At 37.1% G+C, this 24355-nt stretch overlaps 1 long non-coding RNA gene across 8 annotated transcripts; it reads left to right on the forward strand.

Annotated features, from left to right (window-relative positions):
* On the forward strand, window positions 1–23289 carry LOC131069046 (uncharacterized). Of its 8 annotated transcripts, XR_009112098.2 has the most exons (10): window positions 4–10001; window positions 10310–10455; window positions 10819–10896; window positions 11777–11843; window positions 12073–12119; window positions 12887–12945; window positions 13175–13255; window positions 13464–13606; window positions 13832–13923; window positions 22953–23287. It is a non-coding gene; the product is annotated as an uncharacterized LOC131069046 (long non-coding RNA). The 8 variants fall into 8 exon arrangements; XR_009112100.2 differs by having other exon boundaries at window positions 1–10001; window positions 10819–10925; window positions 12036–12119; window positions 13175–13606; window positions 22953–23289; XR_009112102.2 differs by having other exon boundaries at window positions 1–10001; window positions 10347–10455; window positions 13175–13606; window positions 22953–23289.
* Window positions 23290–24355: the final 1066 nt, after the last annotated feature.

Raw genomic sequence — 24355 nt, forward strand, 5'->3', positions numbered from 1 at the left:
GAAAGTAGTGGTGCTCAAATACATTGGCACAAAAGAACAAACAACATACATTCTTACCAAGCCACTTCATAGAGTGAAGTTTTGTTATTTTCGAGATAACCTTGGTATTGTAGAGAATGTTGCTCTTGTTGAGAGAGAATCTTAGCTTCAATGATTGTTTTTATATATGTATGTTGATTAACGAGTTCTTCTTTGTGAGATAGAAGTTCGAGGTGAAATCCCTTGTAATGCATTTTTCTCTGCGATGGAGAAATTTGAGGTGAAAGCCCTTGAGGCTCTTTTCACTTATGGGGGGGTAGCCATAGTGGATGTCATGTTGAGAGACTCCATGACAACATCACGTTGAGTGACTCTGTGATGAGAGCTTGTGTTATTTCACCTATGGGAGTAGCCATGGTGAACATCATGTTGAGTGAATCCATGATGCCTATCACATTGAGAGAATTGGTGATTAAATTTTGTTGTTTTCATATTCTTTGTTTATCACGTTGAGAGAATCCGTGATAAAATTTTGTTGATTGTCATGTTGAGAGACTCCATGACTTGAATATCTGTTAATGATATCTTTTTCATTAAGAGGGAGTGTTAAAGATGGTAACTTCAGCAAATATCATGCCTGCCGTATTTATGGATTTTTTCGAGCTCTATTTTTGATTCACCTCACCGTTTGTGAAAGTTGGAAAATGTTTCGATGTTGTTCTACATATGTCACTGCACTTCGAAGACCTTGTTGCTATCACCACCTTTGTATTAGTTGGAAAACCGTTTCTTTTCTCTCACTTAAGTTCGCCAGTTTGTTATGTGTGTCGGTGTGTAACTAACATCGGTCTTTATGATTTACTTTCCGCCTTCTTCTTCTTGGCTCTATAGGGTCTTGAGATATGTTATTTATTCCTTTGTCGTGGGTCATTTAGAAGATGATTGATATTCTTTGAAGGATCTTGTGCAGCGACTTTGTATCTGCTCTTATTTTCTGAGATGGTCATTTATGTACAACAGTGAACATTGATGTGTGAAGATTCACTCTATTAGCATCTTCTTCCAAGTATTTTATAAGCAGTTTTTTTTTCTAATAGTCTATTTTGAACATTATCAATCATTGTTAAATGATTGTCTTCTAAGTGCGAGAGTTATGTACTTATTTTGAGCTTTCAATAAAATCTAGTTTTGGTGTGGCTGGGTTTTTCACCCTCAGGTGGAGGGTTTTCCTAGGATAATTTGTTGTCGTCTTGTTCCCTTAAGTTTTCTTAGGTTCTTTTATTTGTATTTATAGCTTTCTGGTTCTAATTTTAACACTGATAACTTGGTTATTTTGTTAGTTATGGGCAAAAACATATCCTGGATCAAATTTGCAACTTGAGATAATATCAGAGTAGTGTAGTGGAAGTGAATTGATGATGGATTTTTATAAAATGCAAATATAGAAGCTGCGAAGACCAAGCCATTTCGAATTGAAGATCATTCCAAACACTCTCTCAATGATCTTTGCTTGAGGACGAGCAATCTTGGGAAGGGTGGAGTGTCATGTACCCCACAAGTGTATGTGTCATGCCCTATCATAAGTAGGTACCGTAATAAAAAAACTTATTAAATACTAGTTGGGCAGCCTTTTTGTAAATGCTACTCGGCTACCTTAATTAATTCTAGTTGGCAATTAAGTAATGATTACATCAAACTTGAAAGAGGACATCGATTTCTTGCAGGATCGTATCTCTCCAAACTAAAAGGTCATGACCACCTGCAAATGAAGATATAAAAGTAGGATTTCCATTGGGTAAAAAGGATGGTGAGGAATGAGATCTGATTGAATAAAATGCAGAAATAGCAGATAAGAAGATCAACATGTGAACTAAGTAAATTATAGAAATGTAAGAGAGCAATAGAATTATTCCAGCTTTGAATTCGAATGATTATTTACTGCATTTTTTTTATCTAAAATATAAGATAGGTTGAATCTGCTAAAAAGGGGAACAAGAAGTTAAGAGATCGATTAAGCAAGTGAGATCTTATATTCATTATAAGATCTCAATTATATTATCAAGCAGTAATAATCTAAAACTATATGACAATATGATATAGAGGAAAAACATTATATTCCTGTAGCAGTAATTTAAGATAGTTTGAATCTGCTAAAAAGGGGAACAAGAAGTTAAGAGATCGATTGAGCAAGTGAGATCTTATATTCATTATAAGATCTCAATTATATTATTAAGCAGTAATAATCTAAAACTATATGACAATATGATATAGAGGAAAAATATTATATTCCTGTAGCAATTGGTATGCTATATGTTTAGTCCTATGTTTGTTAGTTTGAGAATTTAGTGATGTATTTATTTATTTAAGTAATTATGCATTTGATTTTTGTAAGGCAATCATAATAAGAATTGCAAGGTAACATAATAGGGAGGTGCAGGAGTATGGGCCTCCTCAATTAATAAGTCCACCCATTGATTTGGTACTTGTGGGGCAAGGTGTTGAATTGTTGTGGTTAGATGTTCAGCACCCTATCGTGCTTTCCCCTCAAGTGTCTGATGTGGTTTATCCTTAGTAATAAGTTATAATGTGCATTTTTTCAATAAGAGTTTCATCATTACTTTGCTTCATGTTAATTAGTTATTTATCCAAATTCAATTTGTAGTGTAAGAATACTTTTGTAAGTAGTATTATTGGTATTGTTATTTTTGGGCAAAATTCAAGTAAATCCCAAAGGGGCACATTACAACTTGTGCCTTTGCTGATCCAGTGTGTTCGTGGGTTGTGAACTGTTGCGGCATTCATGCTGATGATTTCACGTGTGTTCATGTCTGTGTCAGGCCCTCGCTGGACTGACGTGCTTGTAGGCTCCATGCCCCTGCTGTGCTATTGTGCTCACAGGTTTGGGCTGTTATGCGTTCATGTTGGGAATTAGGTCACTCGATTGTGGCTTCACTAGTTCGTAGCTCTAGTTCAAAAGTGTTCTTTGAAAAACAATAAAAAATAAAAAATGATGTTATACTTGTAACCTAAAAACATTGAATTTGGCCTATTGTTTATGAAGTTTTCAATTGTGATGATACAACATGCAAAATTGAAGACTATCCTTTGAATGGATGCCTAACATTCAGAAGTTGGACCTTCCATTGGAGGGGGCATATCTCATGGACTCATGAAGGAAGATTGTTGCATACAGACCGTTGTGCGTTGCACACGCTCCCTGTCGCCGACAGGGTCCCCCTCTTCTTTTTTGGTCTTTTCGCCTTCGCCCTGTTGAGTCCTGCGCAAGGTATCTCGCGTCCTTTTTGAATGTGCCCGTAATCAGTCCAGGGGATGATGATGTCATGGGTGGAAGCTCGGGAATCCGCAAGATGAGTTTAACGTTCGGGCGTTAAAATTTTAAGAGATCGTTTAAACTTGTAAAATCGCCTAAGTTAGGTAAGGAATGGCAGAAGCTTGCAAAATCCCCCAAATAAAAAATGAAACGTCTAAAGGTCGCAGAAGGACCCAAAGTGCCGATTTTCGCCGAAGGGATATAGAAGGAAGAAAAAATTGTTAAAGTGTCAAAAGTTGACAAAACCTCCCAAAATCCTGAAATCCGCACTAAGGGGGAAAATTACAAGAGTTTGAAAAAGTTTGCAAAATAGGTGAAAATCCCGATTTTCGCCAATCAGGGGTAAATTAAAAAGGAGTTTTTAAAGTTTTCAAGACCTAAAACTCTGAAATTTGCATTAGAAGGCGTAAAGTGCGAAACATAAAAAGTTTGCGAAGACCACTAAAACTCCGAAGTTGTCTAAGGCAAAAATGTCAAAAGTTTTAAAAGAATTTCCAAAATACTCTAAATCTCTGAACTTTGCAAACCTCCTCCAAACCCCGAAAATCGCATTCCAAGGGTAAGTGAAAGAAATGAAAAGTTTGAAAAAGTTCTCCAAACCTCGAAATCGCAATCCAAAGGGATAAGTGAAAGAAAATGAAACTTTGCAAACCTCTTCCAAGCGCCAAAAATTGCATTCCGAGGGTAAATCGTGATATAAAGTTTGCAAATAGCTTAAAAATGCCGAAATTTGAAAAGGCCCACCAAAATCGCGATTTTTGGTAAGTTGTAAAAATTTAAAACTTGCAGAATGTTCTATTTTGCCGAAGTTCGGCCACTGGTGCGAAAGTCGCGATTTTTATAAAGGTTGAAAAGGCGTAGGTATTAAGGAGTTAAAACTTTGCAGAAAGCAATAGAAATGCCGAAGTTCGCCCTATAAGGTAAGATCGCGACTTGTTTATGAACCTTGCAACCATGTCCAAAATCCCAAAGTAAGGAAAATCGCGGAAGGAGTAGAGTTTGCAAGATCCAAATCGCCAAAGTTTGCATAAAGCTCTCAAACCCCGAAATTGCGCCTAGAAGTAAAATCGCAATTTTTGGTAATTGTTAGAAGTTTTAAAAGTTTTCACAAACTCCCCCCCTGCATATGTCGAAGTTCGCCATAGGGCAAAATTGCGAAGTTCGAAGTTTAAGGAAAACGCTATTAACCCATTCTCAACGCCATAGTAATCGGAGGAGTTTGAAGTTTGCTTAGAGGAAAAAATCCCAAGACGCCATAGAGGAGGGAAAACACAAAGTTTATAGTTTAAAAATATTGCAATACTCCCGAAATTTACCACTAAAATTGCAAAGAGCTTGCAGCAGGAGTCAAAATCGCTGAAGTTCCGTTCAAGGTAAGTTGCTAAATCTAAGTCTTCAAAATTGCATTCTCCTCCAAACTTAGGCGCGAAATAAGAGACATAGAGTTAACCGTTAAAATTTGAAATTGCAGAACTCTCCCATTCCAAATTTGCAAGTTGTGCATTTGTCTTTTCAAAAGCATAGGGGATAAGAGAGGCATTTTTCAAAATTCAAAGGAAATCATTCCTACAGGCCAGATTGTGCGGATTGACACCATTTATTTTGCCAGGTAAGTTTGCTTTGTCTCTCTTAGAATCGTTTAAAATGTATGCAAAATTGGATAGATGTGTTTACACAAAATTGATTAAATGATTAAATCCTTAAACCCCATCTTTTCCCGTTTGAAAGGCATCAGGCAAAGCAATTAAAATCAGAGTCTGTTCCTAGGAGTTAACCAAGAACGCATTTCTCAAACTTAGGGAATCTTAAAACTCATCCATTTTTGAAAATTGATCCTAAATGTCTAAGTGTAAATTTAACAGTCGAAACCGCCTAAGTCCTTGAACCGCAACCGAATAAGTAAATTTGTAATCAAAGAGCTTCATAATGTTCATGTTCAAATTAATCAAGCTCTTTAGCTGAAGTATCATGCTTTCTTCAAAATTTTGTTTTTCAATTAATCCTTGTGTGCTAACGTATCCCTTTTATCTAACCCGCTTTGTTTCCTTCATCTCGTCTCGTAATCCACGTCCGGCTGTGCAGGATAGATGCCTAAATTTGCGGTAGAGTCCTCAAAGACATCTGGTGCAGTCGAAACGTCCCGAGCATCCAAGTCAGACATCCCTCGTAGACTCGAAAAGATGAAATATCAGTATCAGAGAGGGGGATTGAGGGAATCAAAAGTTCAAAGCATATGGGAAAATGTAGGTGATACTGACCTAGGCCACATTGATATTCAAGATTTCAGAGACGGAGTTTTCTCCCCTATGCCTATGGCAGGTCTCTGCAGATGATGGAAAGTGGCATCGCCTAGGCAGTAGGATTTCCCCCGTCAGTGCAAAATTTTAGCCCGACATTACCAACTAAACACCAGATTGGTGCTCCTTGAGAATATGGTCCTCGCTGACTTCACTCCTGAGGCCATTGGCGACGCATTTGACATCCCCTTCCCGAACAACCCCATAGCAACAACTATAGATGAAGCACAAGTGGCGTATGATATGAACCCTGCCAAATGCAGAATATTGATAAATGAGGAGTAGTACAAGGAGAGAAGACCTCCAAGCATCAGAATCGGGAAAAAGACCCCCAGAAACGACTTTCACAATGAGCATGGAGATATGGTCACATTGCTCAGCAGGGTTATGGGACTACCCCAATCTAACTACTTTGAAGAGTGGATCTTTTACTTTATAGATTAGGTCTTTGCTGGGAAATCCAAGTTCGACTGGGCCCAGATCATAAGTGACAACATCCATACCTAGTTGGTCGAACTTGAGGAGAAAAAGTACTTTACCATGACATCCTATCTAGTCTATATTTTCGCCAGAAACCAACCACTGCCAGGTTTAATCATGACGGGTGAAATTGGGAATGGGCCCAATCACGTGAACGTATATGATTCCTACTCACAATTACATTATCAGGACATATCTCAAAGGGAAAAGAACAGCCCTGCCTATGTAGTTGGTCAGTATGAGCGTATCAATTACGCCTTCACAATGCACCTGGTCAGGTTGATGCAAGCGGGACTACACATAAGGCTTTTAGAGCAAGCTACCATTCTGGTACAGAGGTATGGCGCCTGGTTCATTCAGTTCCCAAGATTCTCCTACATCTGAATAGCTGGCTTTGAGGGCGCTCCTTTCCGACTTCCGGAATATCCAACCGACAAAATAGTTCTTCTGGAAGTTGCAAGGTAGGCACGTCCGGTGAACAGTTTACTCAAAGACAAGAAGCAGTCTAGATTCGCCTTCCCTATTATTATAGGTAACCTTGATGTCCATTTGAAAAATCCAGCTCACGCCGAATAATCCCTTGCTGAGCTAGCCTCCTATGGATTACAGGAACATTTCCCAAGGAAATGTTTTGATCATGACAATTTGGCGAAGAGAGCCTACGGTATGCGCTACAGAGCAAAGGAGTCAGTTGAAGATTATTGGAAGAATTGCTTTGACGACTACGAAGTTTGACGACGCGAATATTCAAGGCCGAGTGTACAACAAATGCGACTCTATGAATATCGTCGGGTCGCGGATCAGGTAACGGATTCTGGAAATTGCTTATAAGTCCGAGAATTTGAGACAATAAGACATCTCTTGCCAGGCATCGATTGGTCATAGGATCCAATCACTGATTTTGAGGCAGTCATGGCAACCCCAGGGAGGCACATTGATCAGTGGTTGCACCAACAGATTGAGCGGCTGATTCATGAGGGAGTCCAATTCACCTACCACATGATGGGTAGCCTTGATTCTCAGTCCTCTGAAGATGAGGGAACCTCGAGTGTACCTAAGCAAGAGGTTGAAAAGCCCGAAAAAAGGAAGAAGGCTAAAGCCAGTAGAGGGACTCAAACATCTAAAAGGACAAGAAGGGAGAAGATCCCTATAAGGAGACCGGAGGTCACTTCATCATCAAAAGACCCTAGTTCATCTGATGATGTAATAGAACTAGATTATATACTTGCTCCGCCTTCCCAGAGCGATATTGATGCATTCGGAGCTGATGATCCTCTTGCACAAGACATGCTAAATGGAGAGGTGAGGGTCATTGAGTCTGCCGAACCTGAGAATCAAGTGGAGGAAGGAGAAATTCCATCCACTCAAGGGCTTGAGGTGCATGAACCCATCCAAGGGAGCCGCCATGAATTAAAACTGCATAGTACCGCCAAGGATGACTCCACTGTTGAAGGAGAGCAAAGGACAGATGAGACCTGCGAGCCTGAAAGGACTGAAGAACAACCATCACATTAAGATACTAGACAATTGTTCAGCGAAGTAGGAGAGAATTCAGCTGCGAGCGAAGGACTTGACACTTCCTCCACTCCTCTTGTGATAGAGCAGCTGCAGATATGCAATGAACCAGCTGAAGGCATTAAGGAGCAGAGTGGGAATTTAACCATAGCATCAGGGCAAACCATACCTCAAGATTGGTTAGTTGCTCGAGCTCAGCGAAAGGCAACCACCAAACCACCTGTCGACTTGGAGGACATTTTCTCGCGCATAGGTGAAGCAAAGTCTAAAGGGAAGAAAAAGCCTAAAGCATATTCCCGGATAACCAAAGATGAACAAAGGAACCGTACCCTCCATTTTGCCGGTAAATTACATTCAGACATTGTGCGTTTTGAGGTTTATTGGTCCAGTTGGCAAGATGGTTTAAAACACGTAGATCGTCATCTGGAAGGCATCCAATATAAGATATGTCACCCCCCTATGCCTCAGTTCACAGTGCTATTCTAGCTTTGCATTAGGTTTCAAGAGTATGTTCGTGAAGAACGTGCAGCAGGTCGGGACCTTTGGAATGAGTATTTGCATGGCGAGGATCAATTTTTAGTAAAGGGATATGCAGTTGGAATGGAAAAAGTGCTTTCTTAAAATGCATTTTTCTTTTAAATTTGAAAAAGCACTTTTTGGCCAAAAGTTCATAGTTGACTGCCAAGTCAGTTGTAAACTTTAAACTCTGTGCATATGCACGTTTTGAATTGTTATGGATAGTTTTTAATTACCTTTTTTAGGTAGTTATTGCTCCCCTTTGGGTGGTTGCTGATATTTACCTTCTATTTATGGGTATGGGTAGCTTTTGTACAGATGAATCTGGGCCACTTGTTTAGTTTAAATCTTGGCCATTCATCTATTTTGTGGAAATCTATTTAAAGGGACTGGTTTTCCCTTATTTTTGGAAGAAGTTCAAGGATTGTTGTTCAAGCTCTGGCGAAATTTACACAGGATTAATGGAAAATTAAGGCTGTTTTCATTTCTTTGTGAGTGCATGGTCTCCTTCTTCACCATTTAAATTATTTTGTTATGTCTTTTATTTTTCAATAGAATTTTTAGGATAAACATCTGATAGAATCCTCGTTGTTCATACCATTAAGGACTGACTGATTGTCATTCCCTTTGCATGGTTAATCTGAACCCTCTCATATGCTCAGTTCGATTATTAAACAATTAGTGAATGCATGTTAAAATTCAGAATTTATGTTTAATAGCATGAAAATCTAGTTTTCCTTGAAGATCGCACTAGATTCTTACAAACATTGTGCTTAAATAGTTGATAGTGTTAAATCTGGTTATTTGGAGGTGTTTGTCTGTTTTTCTTGAACATGCTATCTTAGTTACGTAATTAGATTTTCTGTATCTCTTTTCCCTATCCCTCCTTTTTCCTTTTTTTTTACTAAGAAGAAACCCACAGTCCAGTTGAATTAGTATCAATCCAACTGAAATCAACCGATAACGAGACTGTTAAATTTCAGGGAACTCACTCGAAAGTTATTCATCTCACCGTAAGTCCCCTTTGTGTTTCTAGCAAAACACATCAAATTACTGAGTAATCCTGAAGTCAAGACCTGACAATCAAAACCTTGAGGTCATCCCCTTTGATCAAACAAGAAACAGCATTAGGGATTTCCTTATCTCAAGAGAGGATAGGATACTTAGCGAGTACATTCTATTCTGCGTTGGCTGGATGGAGTCGTAGCAATGCGATTTCAGACACGTCAACACAGACTAAGAGTTTGCAACTTCTACTACGCCTTTATTTTCGTAATGGTCTCATTTTTCCTAATTTGATTTTTCAAAATAGAGGCTAGCCCAAATTTTTTATTTTAAATGAAGAAACTGAATCAGTTAAACATAGCTAGTACAAGTTATTAAACAAGTGTACAAGAATAGTCTAGGAAAACAGAGTCATAGATTTTAAATATTAATATTCAGTAAATGTGTTGTTAATATTTGACCTTTATCTAGCTCTCTAGCTAATGTTTCTATCTACACATCTCCTCTCCATACACATATTGAATAATGGTATACTTGTACCCTAAATTTTTTGAATTTGGGGTGTTATGCGTTTATGTTGGGAATTAGGTCACTTGATTGTGGCTTCACTAGCTTGGAGCTCTAGTTCAAAAGTGTTTATTGAAAAAAAAAATAAATAAAAATAATAATATTTTACTTGTAACCTGAATTTGGCCTATTGTTTATGAAGTTTTCAATTGCGATGATTCAACATGCAGAATCGAAGACTATCCTTTGAATGGATGCCTGACATTCAGAAGTTGGGCCTTCCATTGGAGGGGGCATATCTCATGGATTCACGAAGGAAGATTGTTGCATACAGACTGAGAGTTTGCAACTTCTGCTACGCCTATATTTTCGTAATGGTCTCCTTTTTCCTAATTTGGTTTTTCAAAATAGACGCTAGCTCAAATTTTAAATTTTAAATGAAGAAAGTAAATCAGTTAAACATACCTAGTACAATTCATTAAACAAGTGCACAAGAATAGTCTAGGAAAACAGAGTCACAGATTTTAATATTAATATTCAGTAAATGTGCTGTTAATATTTGACCTTTATCTAGCTCTCTAGCTAATTTTTCTATATACACATCTCCTCTCCATACACATATTGAATAATTGTATACTTGTACCCTAATTTTTTTGAATTTGGCCTATTGTTGATGCAGTTTTCATGTTTGATGGTTTTGACATGACGAACTGAAGGGTTTGACATGCCACATGGAGGAGATCTATCTCATGGATTCATGAAGGAAGATTATTGCAGGCTAGATTCAGAGTTTGCAACTTCTACTACACCCAAATTCTCTTAATGGTTTCCTTTTTCTCAAATTGCTTTTTCAAAATTCAGGTTTTAATCTAAGTTTTTATTATAAATGAAGAAATTGAATCAATTCCACAAATTTAGTACAAAGAGTCATTGAACAAGTGTACAAAGTTAGTCTAGGAAAATAGAGACATAGGATTTTTATATTTTGTAAGTGGGTTGTTTATATTCAGCCATCATTTAGCTCTCTAGCTAATTTTGCATCTACATCTCTTCTCGATACGCAATATTGAATAATGGTATACTTGTAGTCTAAATTTTTTAACTTGGCCCATTGTTGAAGTTTTTATTTGTGATGATTTTGACATCTAGAACTGAAGACTATTCTTTTAATTGTTGTATGACATTTAGGGGTTGGACATGGCACATGGAGGGCACCTATCTCATGGATTCATGAAGGAAGATTGTTGCATACCAGATTGAGAGTTCGTAATTACTACAGCCATATTTTCTTAATGGTCTCCTTTTTCCCAATTTGGTTTTCCAAAATAGAGGCTCAACTCGAAATTTTTATTTGAAAAAGTGAATCAATTAAACAAACCTAGTACAAGTCATTAAACAAGTGCACACAAATAGTCTAGGAAAATAGAGTTATAGGTTTTTAATATACAGTAAATGGGTTGTTAATATTTGACCATTGTCTAGCTCTCTAGCTAATTTTGCAATCTACATATCTCCTTTGCCTACACATGATTGAATAATTGTAGACTTGTAACCTAAACAATTTGAATTTGGCCTATTGTTGATTATGTTTTTATGTGTGATGATTTTGACAATGAAGAACTGAAGACTATTCCTTGAACCATTTCCTCACATTTAGGGGTTGGTCTGGCACATGGATGGGTTCTATCCGATGGATTCATGAAGGAATATTGTTGCAGACGAGACTGAGAGAGTATTCAGCTTCTACTGCACCTTTATTTTCTTAATGGTCTCCTTTTTACCAATTTGGTTTTTGAAAATTGAGGCCCATCTCTGAATTTTTATTCAAATGAAGAAACTAAATCAATTGCACAAACCTACTACAAGTAGTCATTGAACAAGTGCACAAAAATCGTCTAGGAAAACAAAGAGCCATAGGTTTTTAATATTTAGTAATTGGGCTGTTAATATTTGGTCATTATTTACCTCTGTATCTAATTTTAGTGTATACACATCTCCTCTCTGTACACACAATTGATTAATGGTATAATTGTAACCTAAAATATTTGAGGTCAGCCTATTGTTGAAGAATTTTTCATTTATGATGATTTTGACATGTAGAACTGAAGACTATTCTTTGAAGTTTGAACTGTTGCATAACTCTCAGGGGCTGGACCTGCCACATTCATGACATTTATATCATGGATTCATCACTGCAAATGGACGAGTATCTGGTACATCTATTTATATTGAATTCATGTCATAGTCTGTATGAAGCTACAACTATGTTTTTTTAGGTATTATTAATAAATGCAATAATGTTTAATAATTTAGGAATATTCGTTGTGATTTTCTAATATTTATTAGTTATTGTATTTGATTTCTTTTTGGTTACATGATTTATTGATTATGAATTGCTTGAGAAGGTTGCTACCCTGCTTAGGCAAAACCTCATGACTGCAGGTGCTAAAGTATATCCTCAAGACATTGACAATGCTCACTTTTGTGAGGTATAACAGTTGTGTATTTTCACATAATTTTTGATGAATTGAAGCATTCTTAACTAATTTTCTTCTCCAGAAATTGTGAATTTTCAGTATGCTGACATCCTTTGTAAGTTCATGCTGGCTGTAGCTCGTAGCTACATACAATTTGGTGGACTTTTAGGCCTTTCTCAGTAATGGATTTATTTGTATAAATATAGAATATAGAAATTCTTACAAACCATGATGAAGTTTTCTTGAATTAATTTATTTGAAGAAGTATCAATTTGGCAAATTTGTGAGTTTCGTTTGTTTTCTTTTTAATTATCTGTTGGTGATGAAGTCAATTTGATTGGGTATTGACAATATGTGAGTGCTAAGGCTTTCTACTGGGACTTAAGGCTCTCCCAGCCTTCCTAGTTGCTGGTGTAGGTGCTCTTGTTTGGATGGTGGAATACTACTTTTGTCTTTATTGATTTTAATGGTTTGACTTTTGATATGTAACATTATAAACTGCAGCATGATATATTATTACTGTAAGATTTGTTTGTTATGAATGTAGCTTTCTTAACTCCTATTGAAAACCTCAATTAGAGAAGAGCTTTTGCCCGATATGAAGCATCTTTAGCCTATTAAATGAGATTTATTATGTTTGTTATGAACTTAGTCTTCTTAACTACTATTGCAAACCTCAATCAGAGAAGAGCCTTTGCTTGATGTGATACACCTTTAGCCTATCAATTGGAATTTCTTATGTTTACTGCCCTTTTTGACTTTTTGAATTTATGTTGCAGGGGAGTTGTAAGGCCTTGCTTGTAATGAACGTTTTGGGATAACTTTTTGACCTTCCATGGTGAGTGCCCTTATTCATTTAATTATAATGGGCAGTTTATTGATGGAAAATGTCTTTGCTTTATGAGGATTTATTGGGAATGAGTAATGACTCATGAAAGTAGGTTGCTTTGTTACTTGATGTTAGGTGGTGGCCATGCAAGTTTCTGTGTATTAGATATCATTGCTATCAGCTGTATAACTGTGAAGTCCTCATAGAGGGTTTATTTGTTTAGGAATTTGCTTTGCAGATTGCTATCGACATGGAACATGCAATTCAACTGAAATCTGTGATTGTGAACTGGGTCATACACGGACTGACTGTTTAACTGGTGTGATCCATTCATTTAATATTTTTTCATGACTACTCTCTTTTTAGCACGATCTTTGTCATATGGTGCATGTAGCAACTAAACCATGGTTTTATTTATGCAAACAAAGCTCTTAAAATTTCCAATTAACGAACACTGCCCTCTTTTCTTACATTAAATAATCTAGGCCTTTGACAAATTGTGTTCATTTGCTGCTGGATGTAATTAGAAAATGCAGCTTACATGGAGACATTTGTGATAATTTTAACGCTTTTATAAGGTGCAAGGGGTAAGCATGTGGCCATATGTTGTTGGAGCATTGTGCAGTTTGAGAAGGTTAAGGCCAGGGCCCTATGGAGCTACTATTTGAAGGTAAGAGGCTATGACTTCTGATTGCTTGTTTCTCTTAAGTGAGATTTACACTTTCTTTCGGGCTATTCTTCAATATATTTACAAGTCATGGACCCTTGGGAGTTTTCATCTTAGAATAGATACAAGCTTTAATAACGAGTGCTTTCAAATTAGTAATATTTATGGGTTGGTTATGTAGTAAATGACTCACAATGTAATTTGTGATAATTTTAACGCTTTTATAAGGTGCAAGGGGTAAGCATGTGGCCATATGTTGTTGGAGCATTGTGCAGTTTGAGAAGGTTAAGGCCAGGGCCCTATGGAGCTACTATTTGAAGGTAAGAGGCTATGACTTCTGATTGCTTGTTTCTCTTAAGTGAGATTTACACTTCCTTTCGGGCTATCTTTCAATATATTTACAAGTCATGGACCCTTGGGAGTTTTCATCTTAGAATAGATACAAGCTTTAATAATGAGTGCTTTCAAATTAGTAATATTTATGGGTTGGTTATGTAGTAAATGACTCCCAATGCAAATTCCATCTTTCTAGCAACTAGAGAATTGAAAGACACAAATTCACAAGCACTTCCAGGGTATGTTTCAATATATTTATAGGTAATGGGCCGTAGGGGGTCTTTGTCTTTAGAATAGATACAAGGTTTAATCATGAGTGCTATAAGTTTGGTTAACTTTGTAGTATATGATTTATTATGTAAATTCCATCTTTCTATAAGTGAGAGAATCAGAAGAGACCCAAATTTACTGTTTTGCAATTTGCTAAAATTTATTATTGGAAATTAATTAATAAAATTTTGTTTGACTGACAATTGAAAACCATTAAGTCTTATCAGAATCAAGCCAGTGGTAACCTAAAACAATCCTCAGTTACCAAGAATTGCTTTTATTTCCCATTTTGCAACAAAGATCCAATTTGAGTAAAAGCAAGATTAATAAAATTTTCCAGTCATTTGAGTCTTTTGGCTATTTGTAGGACACTCGCATTGGATGTGTCTTATCGGAAGATTAACAAATTTCCAAATAGTGAAAATGAGCTTTCCTAATGAGATTGTTTTTAAATTGACTGCAACAATATCTAACAAATTCTTTCCTGTGAGTTGTTCTTTATTGTCAATCCTTTCTCATCGCATGAAGATAATAGAATAATGCTAATTTTGAATATCTCACAAGTTTGTAGATAGGTATATTATTTTATAGTTCTAAGCAATCCAAAATAAGTCCAGCAAAATAAAAACTAGGTTAATGAACTTGAAAGGCATTTAGTGAACTTCAAAAAAAAATAAAATTGATATTGTGGTAGGTTAGAAGGATGATGGTAAAAGAAGTCTATCAAAGAATTTACTATTTGAGCTTCAACAATACATAAAAACAGAAGTATTTAGTACCGTATTATGTCAAAAGCTTCCTTCGCAAGTATTTGTGAAATTTTATTTTCAGAATGGGCATATGTGAGAGCATAGGTTTTCCTAAGCTTTTCTCTAAGTCCAGCAGACCCTTTCTCTCAGCTTTTGTCTATAGTTGGTTCAAAGGGAAAATGTTAAAGGAAGTCTATCAAAAAATGTAGAATTTGATCTGATTTTTATAAAACCCTTTCTCTCAGCTTTTGTCTATAGTTGGTTCAGAGGGAAAATGTTAAAGGAAGTCTATCAAAAAATGTAGAATTTAATCTGATTTTTATAAAAATATTTTAAATGGGTGCATACTGCATAGCGTTCTTTCAACTGAGTGCTGTTACCATAGGTTAGAAAGTGACACCATGGGTCCTATCTCTCACTTTCGTCTATTAGACTAAAATGATGCAAAGTGTATTTTAGCTTTGAAATATGAAAACCAATTCCTTGTTCACACCATACACACAAGCACTTCATGTTGCTTTGTGTGGTATTTTTAAAGAAAAATTCAGAGTGCTTGTAATCAAACTGTTTTGTCTGACATCAGACAGGCAAGATTTCTATCATTGAAGATAGGCTTAATTGCATATTTGGGTTTATATTATCAGTCTATTTCAAAGCCGTCTTATCCGTTTTTAATGTAAAAAATGTTTTTATGACAGGCACTTTGTCATTTTTTCCCAGTTTAGTTTGTCACTTCTCTGTTGCAACTATGTAATTTTAAAGTATGAAAATTGGTGTTACTAAACATGGATTTATTTAATCAGTTATACTTTATTCAAATGTTTGTTGTATATTATTATGCAATATAAAAATATATTGGTGTTTTTAAAACTGTTTTAGATGAGTATGATACTCACAACGATTTATTCTATTGAGTAAAGCCTTTTCACATGTGAAAGCAGATCAAGAACGATATATTTGTTGATTTTTATTATCAGTCCACTAGTGACATTTTTCTGGTTTATAAAATATTTCCTTTTTCCTTAGACTATCATGATATTGCGTTTAATTAGTTCAATTTGTGTAAACAGACCGACATTGGTAGATTTATGGTTTATTATACAGTCTTATCCGTTTAGGATGTGTCGATGTGTTTTTTATGCACATGCGAACACATAATAAAATACCGAAGTATCTTATCCTCTCTTGAACAAAGTTCCCGACTGCTGAAGATCTCGCTGAAGGATTAGTCGGAGTAACTCCTGGATCTTCCTTTATCACTATTTGAGTATTCTCAACTGATTCTTCAACTTTTGTTTCATGGTATTCCTTTTCAGGTGCAAGACATGGTGAGCTATCCATACATTGATCATCAGGTGTATTTGTATCATCAACCTACAACTGGTCCTTCTCACAATCAGGTGCTGGAGCGATGTGATGTCCTTTTCTTAGGTTCTCTTGAATTCAACCGCAAGATGTGCACCCCAAGATCTATTAATAATACATTCTTCCTCAGACAAAGTTGGCATTCCAAACTGGTTTCTGACTTGATTGATAGCCATTTCACATACTAAGCAAGTAAATTCAGAGTGAGGTGAGTTGTGAATTCTACACCACAATGGTAGCAATATGTTTTCTAAACGCATTTCACCATGCAAAATGAGCTGACTCTCGATCATCCACAAGAAGCTTAGAAGAGGATCCTTGCTCTCTAGGATACTGAAATTGCTTTCTTCTGCCTCTGGTTTGGGGACATCCCAAAAGAAGATCTTTCCTTGCACTACCGATTCCATTCTTGACAAGTACTTCAAGCAATGCATTTCATCATGTTGTTCTGTCTCATGGACTCGACACTGCCCTGGTCTTGCAAACTCCGATAATCTTCATGGATAAGTTGGGTTGAATTTTCCGGAGGTTCTAAGTGTCAATTGAGTCTTTATCTCTGAAATGTTCCGGAACATTTATTCAAGGTGGCGCTAGATGTTGTGACGTATTCACACATCGCCCCATTGCAAATGGGGATTCTGGGGTTTGCTTTCTAGGTGTTTAGGGTTTGTTTGTTAGCCTTTGCATTTTGAGTGTCACCAGGGGATCAATAGGATGGTAGGCTTTGCTTGAGCCAGGGAAGTCAGTAGGTGCTCCAGGTGAGGGTTTCTTTGAGAGTCTTCCTTAGGGCCCGGTTTTGCTCTTGTTGCTAATTGTGTCTTGCTTTGTGAGTGGGTATCATTCTTGAAGGTCCGAGCTAGGTCAAGTTGGTGAGTGATGAAGTCTAGAATGTCATCCTGATCTTCAAATGCCCTGAAATTTGGCTGTCTGGAATGTCTTGATCTTGAGATTTGGCTAAGTCTGGAATGTCCTTATCCTGAAATTTGATTAAGTTTGGAAAACTGAAGAATCCTCCAAAAACTAGATTTTGCAATATAACTCCTGGAGGTCCGAAACCACTCTCAAACATCCCGAAAGTATATATGGAATATAACTTAAAGTATAGGAAAGAAGAAAGATATAAGGAAATGTCCATAAAATGATCCTGACAGAGAGTCCAAAATGTCAAATTTCGCTCCTGACCCTTCCAAAGGGTCCAGAGCGAAATTCTCCATAAGACATTCTACTTTGACCAAAACCTAGAACTAACGCATTCCCAGGCTTGAATGAAGGTAAAAACGCTTGTTTGAATGAAGAAATGTGAAAATGAAGTTAGGATCTTGGCCAAGAGCGAAAATCCTTGAAGATCTCAAATTCTCACTTATCAAGGCCAAATTTCTAGTTCCTAAGGCATGTTTGAAGGTATTTTTGAATGTTCTAGCCTTGTCAAGATTGAAAGATGAAGGATTTTAGTCAAGAAGATGAATTTCGCTCTTGACCCTTCCAGAGGGTCCAGAGCGAAATTCTTGAAAACACTCATTTTTCCTTTAGCAAGAGTCAAGACCAAGGTGGAGATGCATGAGGAAGGATCTATGTTTGCCTCCCAAAGAGGATGAGAGTAGGAAAAGTCAAGGAACCAACCCAAAACATGATTTTCGCTCCTGACCCTTCCAAAGGGTCCAGAGCGAAAATCTTTGTAGCTCTCATTTCCTTTCAAATTTTGACTAAGTGTTGGTTTCTAGGGCATGTTGGGGAATGAATTGGTATGTTCTTGCCTTGAGATGGAGTTGATTGATTTTGAAGAACAAGATTTTGGCCTAAAGGAGAATTTCGCTCTTGACCCTTCCAAAGGGTCCAGAGCGAAATTCATCATAAACTTCATTTGCTACCTTGTTTGACCTTGAAACCTTCTTCCTCAGGTGGAAAATGATCTAAGTTTGCTTCTTGAAGTGGTTTGAAGTTTGAAAAGTGAGTAATCTAGCCTAGAATGAGATTTTCGCTCCTGACCCTTCCAAAGGGTCCAGAGTGAAAATCTTCCTAAAGCTCATTTCCTCCCTAGTTTGACCAAATTTTGATTTGTATAGCATCTTGAAAGGAAGGATGGACGTGTTTGGACTTTGGAAATGTGTGAGAGCTTTGAAAAATTGAAGGATTCTAGCCAAGAAGGTGAATTTCGCTCCTGACCCTTCCAAAGGGTCTAGAGCGAAATTCCTTGCAAGCCTATTATTTTGACCTTGTTTTGGCTTAAGACCTTATCCCTTGGGTGAAGAATGATGTCTAGTTGTCTTCTAGAGTGGATTGGAGCTGAAGAAATGGAGAATCAAGCCAAGAATGAGATTTTCGCTCCTGACCCTTCTAAAGGGTCCAGAGCGAAAATCCTCCTAGACCTCATTTCCTTCCCTATTTGACCAAATTGTGATGTCCAAAGCATGTTGAAAGGGAAAATGGACATGATTTTGCCTTTGAGAGTGTTTGATAGCATTGAGGAATGAGGGTTTTAGCCAAGAAAGGAATTTTTGCTCCTGACCCTTCCAAAGGGTCGAGGGCGAAATTCCTTACAAGCCTACTTTTTGACATTTCTTAGGCTTAAAACTTTGTTCCTAGGGCGAAGAGAGATGATATTTTACCTTGCAATGAAGTTTCAAGTTGAAAGAATGATGATTTTTGTTCAAGAATGAGATTTTCGCTCCTGACCCTTCCAAAGTGTCTAGAGCGAATTTTCTCAAAACCTATCTTTTCCCTCAAATTTATGACAAGTCTAGTGTGGGTCAAGATTAGTGGTGTCTTTAGGCATGTCCTTGAATGGTCAATAATTATCAAGTTTGAAGGAATTGAGCTAAATGATGAAAATCGCTCCTGACCCTTCTAAAGGGTCCAGGGCGAAAATTCTTCAACCACCTATTTGCCCTTGCAAAATCATGTCAAACTTGGGTTGGATGTGAGAGGAGAAGTGTTTTCTAGCCTTTTGAGGTGAATTCAACTTGAAATGATGGAGGAATAAGCCTAAATTAAGAAATTCGCTCCTGATCCTTCCAAAGGGTCCAGAGCGAATTTTCTCTAAATCACCTTTTTTCCCAATTTTGTGCCAAGCCAAGTGCTGACTAGGGCGAGTTTTGATGGGAGAGGTCCTCAGGAATGACTCTGACTTAGCAATGATTATCAAATTTGAAGGAATTGAGCCAAAATGTGATTTTCGCACTTGACCCTTCCAAAGGGTCTAGAGCGAAAATCTTAAAACCACCTATTTTCCTTGCATGTCTAGTCAAACGTTAGGTTTTCATGGCTTGGATGGGTGCGAGGAGACATGTTCTTGCCTTTTGAAGTTAATTGGTGTTGAAAAATGATGGAAATTAGCCCAAACCAAGATTTTCGCTCCCGACCCTTCCAAAGGGTCCAAAACGAAAATCCTAAAACTATCCTTTTCTCCAAATTTTGTGCTAAGTCAGGCCTAGACTAGGGTGAGAGAAGCTATTTGGAATGCCTTGGAAAGATGTCTGACCATCAAAAGTGTGAATTTTGAGCTAGAATGAGAATTTCGCTCCTGACCCTTCCAAAGTGTCTAGAGCGAAATCCTAGAGAGGTCATGTCCCTGGCCATGATTTTGATCGAATTTTCCCTTTTAGGCCTTCCGGGGATCAAGCAAATGTTGTCAAGTTGAGATATAGATCCAATTGAGGGATTCAAGGGGAGACAAAGTGAGTAGAAAGGAATTGAGTGAGGGAAGACAAGCTAGGAATGAATTTCGCTCCTGACCCTTCCAAAGGGTCCAGAGCGAAATTCTTCAAATCAACTATTTTTTCCCTTGTATGAGGCCAAGACTTTGATTCTTAAGGCGTGGTTGAGGATGGAAGGATGTTATTTAGCCTTGCAAGATAGATTGGAATGAAGAAGATGAAGGATCAAGCTTAAAACTTGAATTTCGCTCCTGACCCTTCCAAAGGGTCCAGGGCGAAATTCACAAAATGTCCTTTTTCCTTCAAGATTGAGCTAAGCCAAGACGGTGATCAAGGCAAATTGGACCTAAAGATGGCCATAGGCATGTGTTTCAATAGGTTTTGAGTCCAATAGGTAAGGATTTTGAGCTAAAGAGTGGATTTTGCTCCTGACCCTTCCAAAGGGTCCAGAGCGAAATTCCCAAAATCACCTAGTCTGCCCATGGGGAAGGTCAAGTTGTGGATTCCTAGCCTTTGGTGAGGAGAAGGATAGCGTATGCTTGCCTTGGAAGGCATTTTGGAGTAGAGACATGGTGTAATTTGTCCAAAGATGCAAAATTCGCTCCTGACCCTTCCAGAGGGTCCAGGGCGAAATCCTTTGAAACTACTATTTTTCACCTTGTTTGGGGTCAGGCGAGGAGCTAATTGTGAGGTAATGTTGAAAAGAGGTCTAAATTGGCCAGGAATGCAGAATTCGCTCCTGACCCTTCCAGAGGGTCCAGGGCGAAATTCTTACGGAGCCGGTCCCTGGGGAGAATCTTGAGCAAGCTTCATTTTAATATCTTTTGTTGATGATTTAAGGTATAAAATGCTATGTTAGAATAAATATATTATGTGTCCTTAATCATTTTATGGTTTGTCTTGTAGGTGAAAGAAGATCAAGCCAAGACAAGGATGACCTTCTCCAGTCCAGCATCAACAAGGACGGCCTTCTCCAGTCCAGCATCAACAAGGACGGCCTTCTCCGGTCCAGCATCATCAGGGACGACCTCTTCCAGTCCAGCATTTGAAGGAAAGGTACACCATCCAACCTGCACATCAAAGACAAAGGAGGTTAAAGCAAGGGTTCATTGAAGAAGCAGACAGTTCCAGAAGAGTTAATTAAAGTTTGCTTCTCAACATCATCAAATTGAATATCTACCGAGTTACAAGTGTCAGACAAGGTGGCATCCCAGTCATCACTCCTCCAGTCGCATTGGTACACCTCAGCGTGTCCAGATTCAATGTACTTGACTCATTGGAGATGGCACAAACTTCGATGTACCTACCTCGGTTATCCATTGGTCGAATATTCCAGAGAAGATATGTGTCCAAATAATGCAATTATTTCATTGGCCAGAATTGAGTTGTTGTAACAAACCCTAATTAGGGTTTTCATTGTAAAATCTCGGCCATTGATCTCAAGTTGATCTGAGCCATTGAATTGTATTGAGGGCACTATATAAGCCCTGGCTCCTCATTTGTAAAGGCTAATGGTGAGCTAATAAAAAATAGTTAGTCAGTAGTTAGAAGGTGAATAATTAGTTGATAGAGGTTAGAATAGCTAATGATTGATAACAAATAGAATAGCACTTAGAGTAGAATAGAAAGAGAAGGCAAAGATTGTTGCCAAGATGTTGTTGTAAAAGACTTGTAAAACTTCATTGAAGAAATGGTGAAATCTATGGGTCGATTCAACAATTTGCATGGTCTCGATACTTCTCAGATTTGATTTCATGTTATTAGATGAGTGGAAGAAATGTGTTTGATTGATGGTGAAATTTGTATATCCATACTACTAGCAGTTTGTTGATTGCAGACTTGCCTTGTGTAGTCAACTGGAATCATTCAGCTTAAGCTTAACTTCAATTGTCGCTTCTTCACTGATATGCATCAGCCTGATGGTGTCTATGCTTGTAGCGATGATCCGAACATCATGAAGCTTTCCTCCGAAGATCGCACTAACCTTGTGGGGATGGTCCTGAGATGTCAAAACAAGACTTAGTTAGAATTTCACCAAAGGTTATTCATTGCTCCTACATTCTTAGTGTCAGAATTAGATCCTTTCCTCGCCCTCATCCTTTTCCTTTTTTTTCAAGATCTAGACTAGTGAAATCCTGTGTTCCAGTAATATTCAAAGCGAATTAGACGTTCAGTCATCAAGTGTAAGTCCGCTTGTGATTCCAACAAAATCACATCATACCACAGAGAGCTTATCCACGAGTAGAGAACCTACATACAAGAACCTTGGAGTTGCCTCGACTGATCCTTCGACGAGATCTTCAGCAGTCGGGAAACTTTGCTCAACAGAGGATAAGATACCTCTGGGTATTTTATTCTGTGTTTGGTCGTGTACAAAATACACATCAACAGGATGTAAAAGGGCCAGCATTTATGGATGTATGCATTTATGTTGAATTGATGAAAAAGACACCTGTCAAGTAAATCATTAGAATGACTGTTCAAGTATCTTTCAACCATAGATTAATCCTTCCAACAATATCAACCATTTTTCTTATTTAGAGGTTGGACTTGCCACATTGAGGGCATCTATCTCATAGATTCATGAAGGAAGATTGATGCTGACGCAAATTCTTTGGTCTCATTTTCCCAATTTGGCTTTTTAAAATTGAGGCTCTACTCTAAAGTTTTATTTAAAATGAAGAAGTTGAATAAAAAGAAAAATCCTAGTACAAATAGTCTTTAAACTTGTTTACAAAAATAGTCTAGTAAAACAGAGTCATAGGTTCTCAATAATCTGGATTTTTCAATATTTGGCCATTATCTATCTCCCTAGCTAATTTCTCTATCTACCCATCTCTCCTCACATGATTGAATAATGATAGATTTGTAATATAGGAAAATTGAATTTGGCGTATTGTTGATGAAGTTTTTGTTTTTGATGATTTTGACATCTGGAACTGAATACTATTCTTTGAACTGTTGCCTAACATTCAGGGATTGGACCCATAGCACGAAGGGCATCTATATCATGGATTCACGAAGCAAGATTGTTACAAACCAGACTGAGAGTTTGCAACTTCTACTACATCCATATTTTCTTAATAGTCTCCTTTTTGCCCATTTGGTTTTCAAATATTGAGGCTCAGCTCAAAAAAATTATTTTAAATGAAAAAATTGAATCAAGTACACAAACCTTGTACAAGAAGTTATTAAATAGTGCAGAAAAACAGTCTAGGAAAATAGAGAGTGATATTTTTTAATATTCAGTAAATGGATTGTTAATATTTGGCTATTATCTAGCTCTCTAGCTAATTTTGCTATCTACACATCTGCTATATGCACACATGATTGAATAATGGTATATTTATAACCTATAAGATTGAATTTGGCTTATTGTTGATGAAGTTCTGATTTGTGATGAGTTTGACATGTAGAACTAAGGACTATTCTTTGAACTGTTGCCTAACATTCACAGGTTTGACCAGCCACATAGAGGGCCGCTATCTCATGGATTCATGAAGGAAGATTGTTTAAGACCACAATGAGAGTTTGCAACTTCTATACCCATATTTTCTTCATTGTCTCCTTTTTGTAAATTTGGATCTTTCGAAATTGAGACTCAATTCTAAATTTTCATTTTAAATGAAAAAACTCAATCAATTAAACAAACCCAATACAGATAATCATTAAACAAGTGCACACAAATAATCTAGGAAAACAGAAAATCATAGGTTTTTAGTACTCAGTGAATGGGCTGTAAATATATGGTCATCATTCAGCTTTATAGCTAATTTTCCTATCTACACATATCCTCTCTGTACACATGATTGAATGATGGTATAATTGCAACCTAACTTTTTTGAATCTGGCCTATCATTGATGAAATTTTTATTGTAATGATTTTGATATGTAGAACTAAAGACAATTCTTTTAACTGTTGCATAACATTTAGGGGTTGGACTAGCCACATGAAGGGCATCTTTCTGAATGATTCATGAATGATGATTGTAGCAAACCAGACTGAGAGTCTGCAACTTCTACTATACCCATATATCCTCAATGCTTTACTTTTTCCCATTTTATTCCAAATTCGAGGCTCAAGTCTTAATTTTAATTCAATTTCCGAAGCTGGATGAATTACACAAACCTAGTGCAAATACACATGATACAAGTGTGCAAAAATAGTCTAGTAAAACAAAGAGTAATAGGGTTTTAACAAGGTTACAAGGAGACATAGGTACTTGGAGATGCCAATTTTTTTTAAATATAATTTAATAATTTCCAAAAATATCATGACAGAGAACTTTGAAAACCAGAATAGTGGTAAATTTTAACATTAACTTAAAAATTGAACAAAAAAAATTGAGATTAAAATTGGTTATATTGCCAATACCATA

The sequence above is a fragment of the Cryptomeria japonica genome, chromosome 4, assembly GCF_030272615.1.
Source record: "Cryptomeria japonica chromosome 4, Sugi_1.0, whole genome shotgun sequence".
NCBI classification, from domain to species: Eukaryota; Viridiplantae; Streptophyta; class Pinopsida; order Cupressales; family Cupressaceae; genus Cryptomeria; species Cryptomeria japonica.